Source organism: Bactrocera dorsalis, chromosome 5 (genome assembly GCF_023373825.1).
Source record: "Bactrocera dorsalis isolate Fly_Bdor chromosome 5, ASM2337382v1, whole genome shotgun sequence".
Lineage (NCBI taxonomy): Eukaryota > Metazoa > Arthropoda > Insecta > Diptera > Tephritidae > Bactrocera > Bactrocera dorsalis.
The window spans coordinates 17,636,091-17,645,597 of NC_064307.1; positions in this window are offsets into that span (position 1 = coordinate 17,636,091).

A 9,507-nucleotide genomic window follows, 5' to 3' on the forward strand; every position below is an offset into this window, starting at 1 on the left:
TCTACAAATTTTGTCACTTCAGTTCCCGGAATTTATCAATTTTGAGTTATGACCTATTTCTCTAGAATGGAATTCGTACACTTTAAATCGGAAATGAGTATACTTTCTCGATAAAGTTTCTTCTCATTATTTTATGGGGTATTATTTAGGGTGGTAGTTATTATTTCCAAAGTACCATCTGATAAAATTTTAGACGGAGTTATTAAAAGCCTGTTTATGCTTAATCCAATTATCGATAAACTTGTTATAATTCTCGGCTGAGATGGCCTTAAGTGTCTTCAGAAAATGACTTTTAATACCCTCAATGGACTCAAGACGCATTCCTCGAAGTCTCGCCTAGGTTGGTCTTCAGGGTCTTCAGTTTTAATGACTTAAATGGACTCAAGACGAGGTTTCAGTTTCGGAAATAGAAATGTAATAGAGAGTCAAATCTGGCAAATACGATGGCTAAGCGATCACTCTTTTCTCGTCTTTTGCCAAAAAGAGAGCCACAATCATGGCGGAATATGACAGCACATTATCGCGGTGGAAAATTTATGAGTTTTCTACCCACAAATCAGCTTGTTTACAAGGAATTTCCACACGTAGACACCCAAAAGCCATCGTTTGACCCTGTGACACGAAACTATGGTCACCCACTTAATAGTAATCCAAGAAAGCGATGGCTATTACACAAATTTTTCATATACTTTACTTCTTTTTTTCGAATTCGACTCGTTCTTGGATTGCCATTGTTGATCAATTTCGACGTTGTTGTCATAAACCTTTGGTAAGTGTTTAACAACGACAATCACAATAGAGCAAAGGTATAGATAAGCGATAAATATTAAACTTATTTTCAAGAATGTTTCTCATATTTTTAATCGTGCTTCATTTAAAGCATACAACTTGCTCAGTCTTATAAATGAGGTGTATGTCCTCGGTAGAGTGTGATAACTACGCTCCTAAATGTAGGCAAAAATATAGTTTAAAGTTGTTAGGTATTCCCACACTAGGCATCAATTCGAAGAGCATTGCTGGGAGCGTAAAGCCTATACAATATATATATTTTGAATATCATAAATTAACTTTAAATCCAGTCTCATTCTGCATGAGTTCCTCTCTGCATACCAATTCTACAAAATACAGACTCCAAAATTCGGCAGTTGTAATAATTTTCTCATTTTCAAACAGAAAATTCCACTGTTATAAAATCTTTTTGAATATTCTTCTTTCAACTTATTTCCAAAAAAGTACAGAAAAGCTCCACAACACTTTAGGCACAAAATAAATGCTTCAAAGCACGCACAACAAAAATAAACTCCCCAGGTCATCAGTGTGTGTGCGAGCATGTGCCTGATACAAGCGTGTGACAACAACTCAACTCGCGAGATAACAACAACGGCGGATAAAGTCAAGCGTAGCTTGTACGTGGCGCTCGAGTGCTATTTTTGTTGTTTTGGTTTAAACGGATATATTGTGACGGATTAGTAGGTGTGCTTGCGTGTGCTATAACTGCCAACACGTTGCAACGTGTCGACAATCTAAATGAATATATGCAAACGCCAGAATTTGGGTATTCATATAGCCCGCTAAGAAATTTAACTAGTTTTTAGTGGAATCGGTTAGTTTTATGGGAAAAATATACAGAAATTATTATTTTTTTTTTACTTTTTATTTATAACACATATAACACAAAAAAAGGGAGTGTACAGCTTACAGGAAACAATGAGTAACAGTGATAAAGAAAGTGGGCAAAATTATGAGTAAAATGGAAATCCTTTAGGACAAATGAAAGTTCTTGAAACAATTATTGTTTTTGGTATAGCATAAAGCTAACCCGCACTTTTCACACACCGTGTGAGTGAACGCGGCACATTTCGGGATTTTGCATCGGATTTTTTTTCCGCACATTGAGGCCAGTGCCCGACTTTCACTGAAGAAAAAGCTTCATTGGAAAAAAGTAACGGCACTTAGTTTGTTTTGCTTATGCTTGATTAGAGGAATGGAGTGTAGACTACATTCTACATTGCTTGACAAGACGAAAAAAATTACTACGAGTAGAATTTAGAAAGGTGAAACGGTTTGTTGCCTGTGGTCTACCATACGTTATAGAGGGTTAAGAGTTGGTGGATAGTTGGTGGAGAAAGGAAAATTAAGATTTTTCAAACATAATCATAGAAGGAAAAAAATTAGTGAGAAAAAAATTGAAACAGAATTATTTCTACAAAATTTCGGTGGCAGAAAATTATAGAAAAAAGCAACTTTTCACGTAAAACAGAACCAAAGATGTTATTTTAATCATTGCGTAAAATAATATGATAAAATAATATAGAAATTATCTAACGAATAAGGCAGGGCTAAATACGGGTGTAAGCGAATATTTCAAATTCCTGCAACTTGCAAGGATTTAAGTTGAGGTAATACCCTCAGGTACATAAGAGTAGTTAGTTACTATATATGGAACCTAGTTTTCACCCAATTTTATTCATTCTATACACAAGGATGCACTGTTATAAGGAAAACACACTCTCTTTTTTGCAATGAGATAACTCACATATTGGCCGATATATGTGGTATAAAGTCACTCAAAAGTTCAAAAATCTGTTTATTAGGTATATGGGAGCTAAGAGTAATTTTGACCGGATTCAACCCATTTCTGGCATACGGAGTTACTATTTTCAGAGAAGGATTCCCTCTGAATTTCAATTATATATCTAACACATTGCACGATATTTACGGTAAAAGGTCACCTTAGACATAATTATTTTGCAGTGACATTTGGCATAGATGTCACCAATTTAAAACGTCTTACTATTTTTTGCCCACAGTAGCAACATGTTGCCGGAGCATAAAAAGGGATATGAAAAGGAATTTTCTTCACATATTTTGTAAAATGTAAAAAGTTTTGTCGACAAAAATATATATAAGGAAAATCGTACATTGTTACAGTGATGCAAGATTGTAATAATAACCAATAACAGATCCTCATAAATTCATTAGGGGTTACATGGATTTGCTCGGGTAAAAAAAATATTTTTTTCAAAATTTTTTTCTCATATAAAAATGAAATATTTTATTATAATTTTTTATTGTTGCAAACATATACTATTAACATATAAATTCTGAAATTTTTAGAACTTGGACGAAGGAAAAAATTGGATTTTCAGCAGACTTTTTTTTTAATTAAAATTTCAGTGAAATTTTCGCGACATTTTTCTTTCGAATTAGTTGTAATCGTAAAAATTCTTTCTCCAAGTCTTTAAGAATTATGACCCAAAGATCTGTATAGTTCCTAAGAAATCTTGCCAACCGACTGAAACAACATTAGTTTCGAGAAAAAAGATTTTAAAGGCGGCACACTGTTTCTCAGCTCCACTTGAAAATTTAGAACAATATTCTTGAGATGTTGTAGAATCTATCTCTTGATATTATATTATTCCTTCCAAGTTATAACTATAATCTCTTTTAATATATAATATTACAAGCGAACTTTGTAACACCTCATCCATTTTCAATGCCTTACAAAAAACATGACACCCTTTCTCTACAAGGTCTCACTCTTTCTGTTTATTTTTTCCTGTGAGCAAAGCTGTTGCTGAAATGTTGTTAACACTGATTTTTATAATTTGATTATTCCCCCAAGTGTATGTATGTGTGAATGTATGCATGAGTATGTGTGTGCTTATAGAGTTATCTACACTATTAAGCGGACAGCTTTGGGGCATTTTAGACAACATCACTGCTCGTCACCGTTAATGCGCTGTATTGGTGTGTAAGTATGTGTGTCGGCAGCCCATGTCACTGAGTGTTAACACGTAAAAGGATTAAAATGTCGGCACACAATTTTTGCCAATGTGGATTTTGTACGAGTTACTTCTTTTTTTGTGTGTGTTCAACCATTTCCATTTCAATCACTTTTTTGCCGCTTGACCATGAATATTGGAAAATGTATGTAAATATTGAAAATATAAAAAATTTATATACAACACACACACAAACTTACATATACAATTTTATTGTGTCAAATTTATATATATGCATACAAGTACAGTTACACTTGCACTTATACCATATTTGTGGATGGGCGACTAAAAAATCGTTCGATTTGTGGCTTCCGTTGGAGTAACAATTTGCACGTTGTTCAAACACCGCAGCACATTCTTTATCGACTGCATTGTTTTGGGGCAAAAACACATCACAAATTAATTTCCATTCGCCCTTGAGCAAATACACATAACGGCATGCGAATTGCCAAGCCTCAACAGTTTTCGAGTGTTTACTGTTGTTGATTGTTTGTGCAGCGTCAGCACTGGCGGCGTGGTAATTCCCATATGTACACAAATACACATATGCCAAGCTATATATATGTATATAGGTATGTGTGTGGTGTTCACCACTGCTGTGTGGGCAATGTCCGGAAAAGGCAGATAAACTGAATATTACGCCAGCGGCAAGGACGCACAAAACTATGCCTGTGCATTATACTCTATGCCTACATATTTATTGTATATACAATGGTGGCAGTTATCATGGAAATAGATAAGAACAAATTTGGGAAATTATTGTAGGAATTTATCAAGCAAGTGATTAGTACTGATTGGAATAAGTAGGTTAGTGAAAAATATAAATTGATATAACTACTTAATGACCGCTTAAGTCCAAAAATTAGCAGGAAATAAATAATTACAAGGTGTGTTCCTAAGTAAACAGGACTTAAAAAAAAACCAGAAAAAAATGTTTTTTTTTTCGGCAAAATCAATTTATTTTATTCAAAATAGTCTCCTTCTGCTTCGGAACAGCTTTTTGCATGGTCCAAAAGCACGTCGAACGAGTGTTTCAGCTCGTTGGCCGGTATGGCCGCCAGTATGCCTGCGCAAGCCTTTTGATTGAACTCAACGTTTACGCATAACGTTTTCCTTTTATGAGCAAATGCATTCTTCCGAAAAGAAAGAAGTCTCATGGCGCCATATCAGGTGAATACGGGGAGTGGTTAATGGTTAAAATGTGATTTTTGGGCAAATAATCGGTCACAAGCGTCGAATCGAATCTTGGATTCTTAACAAATTTTGGTCGCCAGTCAATTTGTGCGGAACAAACCGTGCACATACCCTTCGTAAGGCGAAATGTTCGGTCAAAGTGCGACAAATCGATGTTTTGGAGATGTCCAATTTCATTTCCATGAATTTCAATGACGATTTCGGCTGATTTTTGATGAATTCACGTACAGTTTCGATGGAATTTCCGGTGATCACGGATTTTAATTGGCTCACATGTAGATCGTCATTTTTGGTCTCATGACCAGTTTGAAAACGTTGAAACCACTCCTGCTCTCTTCTACGCGATGGCCAATCATCGCCATAAACTTGTTTCATCAATTGTAATGTTTCGGTAAAAGTTTTACCAATTTTAAATTAAAATTGAATGTTGGCTCTTTGTTCGCACCGACAACACAACCATACTGACACTGAAATGTCATGAATCGGACAATCTATAAAGATAGTTGATTATAACGCACCAGTAGACATATAGATGGCGCCACCAGGGAGCGCTAGATTCCTGTTTACTTTGGAACGCACATTGTTTAATAAGGAGTTCTCAACTGCAAGCCAAAGTTGCAGATTCTTGAAGGGTGGACTTGTGTGCCTCTTTGATCCCTTTGATCTTAACCTCTTTGAGATTTCTTTTGTTTCGCCATTAGCGTCTTCATAATTTGCACGATACCCTTAAATTTTTATAAGGATTCCTCTTCTGTCCTTCTCATTTGGGAAATGCAATGCTTTAACGATACGGAGGTGAAAACTGTACCGGCTAGCCAGCCATTTCGGTAAGATATCAATCCTACCTACTGTGCTGATAGAATGTTGCCCTCATCAGCCCTTTTATTTAAAGACGCCATCTGTTCTCCTCTACGCTGGAGGTTCATTGGGCGCATTAGACGTTTAAGCCAAGCCCTTCTCATCATTTTGAAATAAAAATATATCAATTGATCAAATTTGAGCCGAACTGACAAAAAAGCAAAAAACATTATTTTCACGTATTTTTATACAAATCTTTACTATCGGCTTCAAAGTTTACTCCAAAAGCAAGCATGCTAGCGCTGGGCTCGACTCGTGCACGTGGATATCGGACCACTAGAGCACAGAGCTGTCAAACAAACTTAACGATCAAAATCAAGTGCTTGTATGGAAACAGTCATTTTATTTGTGATGGGTATTATAGGTATAGCTGCGGTGGTCCCAATGTTAACGTGGTTCCATTCTATAGCTATTAAATCGCACAATCCTTATACATTTGTATGCGATTTTTTGCTCCCCACCAGTATTCGGTATTAATTATTATTAAACGGACATCATTTCTGAATATTTGCGCCATTCGTAAATCCATTCATTACGTTAAAGTCTGTAATGAGTCCGCAGACAGACAGCCAGAGCTGCAAAAGTGAATAATTTCAAGAGTAGATCGCATTTAATTTGACCATAATTGCAATTATAAACTTAATCAGAGCGCCGGAAGGCGACACACACACACACACAAATATGTAGACACCTATATATATGTAAGTGTGAAATAGAGCAGCTCTCCACACAAATATTCGCACTTCAACACTTTGTGCGGCCGGCGGTGAAAGTTGTGTGACAGTTGTTAAGGACGAAAAGTGGACAGTGTGAAAAAAGCCAACGGAATAATGGATGTAATGAAAACAAACGGGATAAATGCCATGGACGACTCGGTAATTAATAAATAAAAATGCACATGAAGACGCGGCAATTGCAGAGAGTGAAAAAATCATGAAATGAAAATGCCCAGAGCAATAAATATTGCATGTGAGTAACGATAAACGCATGCATACATGCTCGTGTATTAATTACTGTAACGGAAGTCATGTAGCATTGCGTACATTTGTGTCTGTAACTGTGCTGTTTCCTTTGTGTCGCATTGTAGGTGGCGCGCTGTTATTATCCGGACTGCTGAAATTATTATTTTTCTTTAATTTGCAGAGTTGATTTACAGCACAAAGTGAAATGTTTGTAATGAATATCGAGTGCATAAATATATTAAGTGCAATATCATATGATAAACTGTGTTTTAAATTGTAATGAATTGTAATTGAAATGTTAATGCATTTATAGGATTCGATAAATCACACACAAGTTTTGTTGAAAGGGCGAACTTTTAGCTTTCGAACGTAATAAATAATTACACCAATAATATAGTAAAAATTTCATTGATTTTAATATAATTTATGACTATTGCTAAAAAGTATACAGATATATAAAAATTGAGTGGTGTCGGGAGCAGCATAGTTTCTATATGCCTTCGGGGCTAAATGTGTTAAAAATATAATAGAAAAAATATTTTCAAAATAGTGGTTGAACTGCCGACAAAAAACGTAGAATCTTAGCGTGTTGTTCTCTTCTGAAAACAAGAAAAATGTTAGTACCCCTACAATGCACCAGAGAGCGTTTCTTACAACGTCAATGATTTGCATCTTGTTTAGAGTTGAACTAAACCCAGGCGAGACTTAATAATAACAAGTATATAGAAAAATGGCATACGCGTTATCAAGAGCCTACTTTGAAGGCGATAATAAACATTTATGTTAAAATATATGAAAATTATATAAATATATAAACGAGTATATCCGAGTCAGATTTGATCTAGTATCATACCGACAAGACGGCGGTATGTCTGTTCGAAAATTCTCGGTTTGGCTTTTCAAAAATACAGAGGTTCCCAGCATAAAATACTCAGAATCGGCAAAACAAATAAAAGTTTAAGCATACGATGAATCCAAAGAGACAACGTTTTCTTCTTTAAAAGGATTAACACTTAGTTCTTTCTGCAAAGTTCCAGGCAAATAGAAATTCCTATATTAGTCGCTGCAGCACGGATTTTTTTTATTTTTCGCCTACTATTTCCACGCCTAGGCTCCTTTGGAGCATAGTTCAAAAGCCTTCCCAAGTTACATTTATTTACAGAGCTTATTAAAAATACTCGGCTTGGTGTCTCAACGAGCGTCTAGCAAACACTTTATGAATAGTCGAAATACTCCGCGTACACTAACGTTTTCCTCGCAAAAATGTAAATAGCATAAACTCGCATTTTAGATGACATTCCCTAAACTTTTTCCAAATTCATTTAATGCCATTGCGAATTGACATTTCGTAACATTTCTTTTCATTCCGCTTCCATTTGCAACGGCAACTTGTCACTATTTGCTTTCACTTCGCTTCATCACATTTAACATGGCTTGTTTGTTGATTTGCAGCGAGTCATTTGCTTGCTTAACGGCACTACACACACATACACACACCTATACACACATATATATGTACATACTCATCCATAAACAGACTTGCATTCCACTACTTTACGCTGCGTGTTACAGCGGTTGTGGAGGTCCTTTCCACTCCCGCTGGCATGAGCCAAGCAATAAGGCGCAAATAAATTATGACATTCCCTTTTGCTAAATTGAAATTCTATGCGCGCCATTAGCAGAAATTTGTCTAATTTGTTGAAATGCAGTAATGTGTCTTCTGTTTCGCTAACTGTTGCTTTGCTAAACTTTGTTTGAGATTTGTAAATGCGAAGAATGTCCTGAAATTAAGAAAGCGGAAATATTTGCGTGAGTAATATTTGGAGTCAAAGCGCTCATGCTTCAGTTGGAGGTGGGGCAATTAAGGAATTTTGAAAATCATTAAATTTAGTAGGTGAGTTTTTCATCAATCATTTATGCAGTTACACACGAGTATTGTTTTGAAATTTGCACGAAATACAGCAAGGTGTATATTTTTTGAGTCTTAGACACATATTTCCACTTGATTTGAAAGAAATTTGAAAAATAAATATTAGTTTCAAAAGTAAGGGCTATTTGTGTTGATATAGCTCCAAACGTAGCTCCAACGGTGACTATCACTAATCCAGATAAGCAAACTTAGTTTCCATTAAGAGATAAGCTAGCCTCTCAAGAAAATTTTTATATGAAAAACCCAACAGCAAATTATTTATAAAATATTTAAACTAAACACATGCTTCAAAGAGTTGAATAAATTTCTTTGAAATCTACCTAACTCTTCGAGTCATCTATTCCTAAAATTTAGTTTTGAGAAAAACTCATTTGCAGTCTTCCACGAACGTGCCCGCCTCGAACCAGAATAACTCGAAAAGCATTTTTTGGTTTTACTTCAAAATACCAGAGAACATTTTTAAGATATTTGACTGAAAATTTTCAAAAAAAAAAAGATATTCAAAAAAAAGATGTTTTTCTCAAAAGATATTTTTTGAAAATTCTGACTCTTCGGACCCCTTAAAGAACAAAATGACAGAGTTAAATCCACTGAATCACTAAACCTTTTATAACGAATGCCATCTATTACTGAAAGTCAGACATTTTACTACTGTGGGCAAAATGTAGTAAGACTTTTAATTTAAATTCTGCATGAAGTTCAACCCATTGAAATTTTTTTCTGGATTGGTATGACTTTCAGTGACATCTGAGCCAAGCATCACATCACAGTGTATGAG